Below are 5,849 nucleotides of genomic sequence, written 5' to 3'. Positions count from 1 at the left end.
ATAAACCAATTCTTAGGGAAACTAACATCTCGGAGCTGAGTTGGATAAGACTTTACAACACCTACAAGTCGACTTGGGTTTTCCCTACTCAACAATATGCAAGATCTAACAAGGCTTGAGTTGGTTTATATCTTACAAGCCTTGTTGAATAGATAAGAGATGGGTAAAAAATGCAAGGTTTCATAGTCTAGCATTTCATCAAACATGACATGTGCATAAGTTTAAGAACAATAAGAAAGCATTCATATGAACTCATTAAGCATAAATATATCCCATGATTAACTCCCCTAATCCCCCACTAATCCTAGTTAAGTAACTACTCACTTATTATCATGGAAAACAAGTCATCAATGGTGTCAATCATCACAACAATTATAAACATGATAAAAGAGTAAAGAAATAAGCAATAAAGAGTAAAGAGTAAAGAGTAAAGAAATTATACCAAACTTAAGATGAACAATTGGAAAGGAAAGAATAATAGAAGAAAACTTGGTTGATTGATGAAGAGTTGTCAATTCTCCAATAATAACTCAATATTCTTCAATTACCCAATAATAAACTTGAACAATAATTGAGGAAAGATTAATGTGTAATGATTGAGATTAATCTATTCTAATCTACTCCTAATCTAATCTAAGAGAGATTGATTTAATCTAAGGAAACTTGGTAATTAGCTAGGTAATACAATGGAGTATATATAGTGGCACATCATTAGGTTAAGCAAGGTTAGATTAGTAAATAACAATGCTTAAGTGTTGAATAGAGCTTTGCAAGTCCCGAGGGACATGCGCGGATGATGTAGCTACTCCCAAGGAGATCTGCGCAGATTGGCCTGAAGCATGCTCGGTCCTTTGAGGTGATCCGCTTGGGCTGGCATCGGGATGCGTGGATCCTAGGTCTGGGACGCGCATTCTGAGCTCGGGATACGCGGATTGTCTCATAGGGTTTTATGAAATGGCAAAGCAGTTCTGGGACGCGTAGATTGAGTCCGGGACACGCGGATCCTAGGTCTGGGACGCTCGTTCTGAGTTCGGGACGTCATTTCCTCATCCGGACTCCTATTGGAGTGATTCAAAAGCCTAAATGGTTTGGTTTAAAACTCGTTGTCAAAAGCTACCAACCAAAACAATATTAATAACTTCACAAACTACTCTTACTAAAGAGGTAAGTAAAGGTCGGATCCTAAGGGACGGGTATTGATGTAGGATTTTCAACTGCAAGTAGCTATGTCTTAGGGTGTCACAAATTGGGTTGAGATGATATGTGGTCAAAACTAATCAACAAGATGAATGTAAATTAAGTAAAGCAAATAAAGAGGTTGTTAACAATTGATTAAAAGCACTAGGGTGTCATGGGTTCATAGGGGATTCATGGAAGGAGATTATACAAACACGTTCTCAAATAGATGCAAGCACTTATTGTTGTGATGGGATCGAGTTAGTGTATATCCTATAATCCCTAGGAAGATTTAGGTCCCGGAGCTGAGTCGTCTAGACTGTACAACATCTACAAGTCGACTTAGTCTCCCCCTATTCAACTCTATGCATGGTCTAATGAGGCTCTAGTTGGTTTATGTCTTACAAGCCTCATTGAAAAGATAAGAGATGGGTAAAAAATGCAAGGATTCATAGGCTCGCATTTCATTAAACATCACATGTACATAAGTTGAAATCAAACCAAAGCAAGCAAATTAATTATGAAAACATATTAGATTAAGCATAGATCAATTCCCATGTTTGTTTTCCTCTAATTCCCCATTAACCCTAGCTAAAGGACTACTCACTAATGATCAAGTTTAGCATGCTAATTAGGTTGTCAATCACACTAACAAAGAAAATCATGATGAATAAATGATATGATTAACAATAATTAAACAAGGGTAAAAAGGAATTATACCTATGGAGATGATCCAAATAATAAAGCAAAGAATAATAGAAGTACTTGAGGATTATTGGAAGGTTGTCGATCCTCCAATAAACCCTTATAATATTCTAATTACCCAAATAAAACAAAGAACAATTGAGAAATTAAGGAAATATTAAGATGTAATTAATATTGAAAAGTGTATTACAACTAAATTGAGAGATGATTCAAACTTGATTAAGAGTTGATTAAGAATTGATTAAAACTTGATGATAATGTAGGTAGTGCAATGGGGTATTTATGATACGTGCCTAATGTATAGTCTTTTTAGCCTATTTCAGCACGTATTTCTATGCATTTTTATACTGTTTTTGTGGTATTTTGCCCCGAATTGGCTACTTTGGTGTGTTTTGTCCTTTTTATAGGAATGATCGCGAAAGTAGTGGAATCGTACCATTTTTCGTCCTTTTGGCATGCATTTAGAGGAGACGGGATTGTTCCAGAGTGAGAAATTGCATTTGGAAGCGTCGTGGCACGCATTACGAGGCATTTGGTGGCGGACTTGAGCTGAATTGAAGATGAAGCACTCGATCGAGCAGTTTTTCCACTCGATCGAGTGGTTTCTACACCCCAGGTTGGTCGATCGAGTAGTTTACTACTAGATCCTTAAGTTGCAGAAAGACAATTCACTCGATCGAGTAACTATCTGGTCGATCGAGTGGATTTTGCTGAAGAGTTGGTCGATCGAGTGGTTTTAATCCACTCGATCGAGTGGTTTCGTTAGTTTTGGGCCTTAATCAGCCCGTGTGTTAATTATTTCATTAAACTTTGTTTGCTTTTCTATTTAAACCTACGTTAACTAGGTTAAGAACATCTTTTATCTAGCTTTTCATCGATAAAAACTTTCTACTGTAAACCTTAGTACGTGGCTTCATTCTACTCTACTGTTACTTTATTTCGAGATTGCTTTCACTTGGAATTTGTGTTCTTTACGCCGGAATCGCATTGATTGTAATTCCTTCTCTTCCTTTAATAATAATTGATCTTTTATTGCTTTAATTCTTCGCTTCCGTTACAATTAGTTTCTGCCCTAATTTCTTTTATGCAATTTATCGTTTATTTTATAATGTTTACTGCTAGGAAATTGTTTGCTGTTAGTTTAATTAGCGTTATGAGTAGCTAAACCCCCTTCATGTTGGGATTAGGGGATCTGCGGTAGAAATGTGACGATGTAGAAAATGAATTAGACGAATTAATTATGAGACTCTGTCACTATAGCAATTTAATTGTATTTATTCGACTTAGTTGAGTGTACGCTTCTATGTCACTCTTTAATCTGGCTAAAATTAATCCTGGATCGAAAGATTGGACTAAATAGGCCTACTATAAACAGTAGACTACCCTAATGAGGATGAAAGTTAAGTTAGTGGTAATTTAGGATAGAAAGTGGACCGAAAGGACCTTTCAGCATCCGCCTCACATTAGTTCGTCTGAATCATTTACATTGGTGAGTCAACTGGACTACCGTAGTGAACCGAAATCCCGACATGTCCCTTCTCTCTTGATAGTTTAAACCTTTTATCTTGTCTTACTGCTCTTCACTTTTATTTCTCCTTTCCTTTAATCTCGTAGTTTAGAAATCAATTCAACAAAAACCCCAATTGTTACTTTAGGACTACAATTAGACAGCTGATAATTACATTACCTCCCTGTGGATTCGATACGCGACTGCCTCTACTACATTTTAGTTTAGACCGTTAGGTTTTATCTTTGATAGGGTTGTGATAGTCGTGTCAAATTTTGGCGCCGTTGCCGGGGAGGCGATTGTTTACATTATTAGTTGTTTCATTTTTAGTCTTTCTTAGTTTAAGGGACAACCGTTCCTTAAAATTTTCTTATATTCTTTTTGTAGTTTCTTCTTATGCTCAGGTCACAGGGTGGTGAACTAGTACCGTTCAATCCTGAGATTGAGAAATCCTTGCGCGAGTTGAGACGATCACAAAGGGTATTGCCGACAGAGGAAGAGCTGAGTACTCTGTCAAATTACTTTGAGAACGAGCTATTTGAGGAGAATCCACATTCTTCTCCTGTTTCCACTTTTTCAGCCGAAACTGTCACATCTCTGGATTTTCCAGTTATGGCCGAAGAAGCAACCATTGCCAGTCACTCTGAACCGACAGCTGCGAATCTCTATAAGGGATTTGTACTACCAGGGGAGGCACGAAAATTCGAACCGAAGCCTTCTTATATCAACTTAGTTGAAAGGAACCAGTTCGGGGGAGCTGCAAATGAAGATGCAGCTAAGCACATGGAGACCTTTATCGATTATTGCTCCTCCATACCCCCACCAACTGGCGTGACCCCGGATCAGATAAAAGAAACTATGTTTATTTTCTCACTCCATGATCTTTGCAAAGGGAGTGGTATAGGGATCCTGGACCGGGATGCTCATGGGGTAACTGACTGGAATTTGCTAGCTTTAGCATTTTACAAGATGTACTTTTCCGCCTCGAAGACTATTGCCATTAGAGCTCAGATCACGAGCTTTAAACAAGGGTCTGTTGAGAACTTTCATGAAGCATGGGTCCGTTTCAAGAAGCTGGTGCGAACCATTCCGCACCATGGATTCAAAAAATAGAGTCTTTGCAATCAGTTCTATAATGGGCTGTACGACGATCAGAGAGCTATTTTGGATGCTACAGCCAATGGCCGATTTGCTGAGAACATGGGAGAGACTAAGGGGTGGAAGATCACTGATGATTTGGCCACCCATAAGGCTGAATATGGGAACTCCAGAGGCAATCAAAGAAGAGCTGCTGAATCTTCTTCTGTAGCTGCACTAGAAGCTCTTACTGCGAGATTTGACAAATATGAGTTGGGAGGAGGTTCCAAAGGAGGGATGTATCAGGTGAATGCTGTGTCAGACGGTCCTTTCGTCTGTAGAAGATGTGTAGGGAGGGACATGTCTCAGATCATTGTCCCAACTCCTATGAGTCTTGTGCTGCTTTTCAACATTACAGGCAGAACAACACTTATTACGAGCCGAACGTCCATCCTAATTTGAGGTGAAGTAGTCAGAATGTGCTCAATCCCACTGCTCCTCCGAATCAGCAGCAGCCGTATATTCCTCCACACAAGAATCAACAAGGCTTTCAGAAGCCTCCTTCTTTCAATCCTCCTAACCATGGTGCATCATCTTCCGGTGGGGTGAATGAAATAGGAGAGATAAAGTCTATGTTGCAATCCATTACAAAGAAGTTGCAGCTGAGTGATCAACAAAATCAACAGAAGGACGCGTCTATTAAGGCACTTGAAACCCAAGTTGCCCAACTAGCCGCGAATCAATCCCCAAGAAAGCAGGGTCATTTACCGACTCAAAATGAGAAGAATCCAAATGAGACGGTACATCTGATAGAATTGAGAAGCGGTCTTTCTTATGAAGGACCGGAAGTGTCGAAATCAGACCCGAGGAAGTCTAAGACTGATGGTGAACAGTGTTTTATCGAGAAAAAAGGGCTCACGACAAAGCAGTTGCTCGATCGACTGAAATCTGGTGTTCGATCGAGTAGAACTGAAGATAAAAGTCCTCGATCGAGTAGTTTTTCCACTCGATCGAGTGAACAGGAAGAACAGGTTGGTCGATCGAGTGGTTTTTCCACTCGATCGAGTGAAGCAGAAAGTGGAGTTGGTCGTTCGAGTGGAAATTGTACTCGATCGACTGACATTGATGAAGAAACTGCTCGATCGAGTGAGCAAATTGGTCGATCGAGTAGTATTGATGACGGGAAGCTTATTCAAGAGCCTGCTAGTGCTCGTTTAAGTGAGATATCACCGGAAAGACCTCGTTCGAGAGGTAAGAAGCGTCCAAAGGATACATAACTTGCACCGGAAGATACATTGGAAGCGAGAAACACGGGACTCGAGATACCTATCACGGTTCCTTTTCCGAGGCGGCTGCAGAATACGAAAGCTAATCAACAATTCGG

The 5,849-nt window shown here is 39.6% G+C and overlaps 1 non-coding gene across 1 annotated transcript; it reads right to left on the bottom strand.

Moving 5' to 3' along the window:
* Positions 1–4,384: 4,384 nt before the first annotated feature.
* LOC141636667 (small nucleolar RNA R71) lies at positions 4,385–4,491 on the bottom strand. Its single transcript, XR_012541266.1, has one exon. It is a non-coding gene; the product is annotated as a small nucleolar RNA R71 (small nucleolar RNA).
* Between the last annotated feature and the right edge of the window lie 1,358 nt (positions 4,492–5,849).

This window comes from Silene latifolia, chromosome Y, assembly GCF_048544455.1.
Source record: "Silene latifolia isolate original U9 population chromosome Y, ASM4854445v1, whole genome shotgun sequence".
Lineage (NCBI taxonomy): Eukaryota > Viridiplantae > Streptophyta > Magnoliopsida > Caryophyllales > Caryophyllaceae > Silene > Silene latifolia.
The sequence above is the reverse complement of the archived record's forward strand: the minus strand, read 5'-3'. Positions and strand labels throughout refer to the sequence as shown.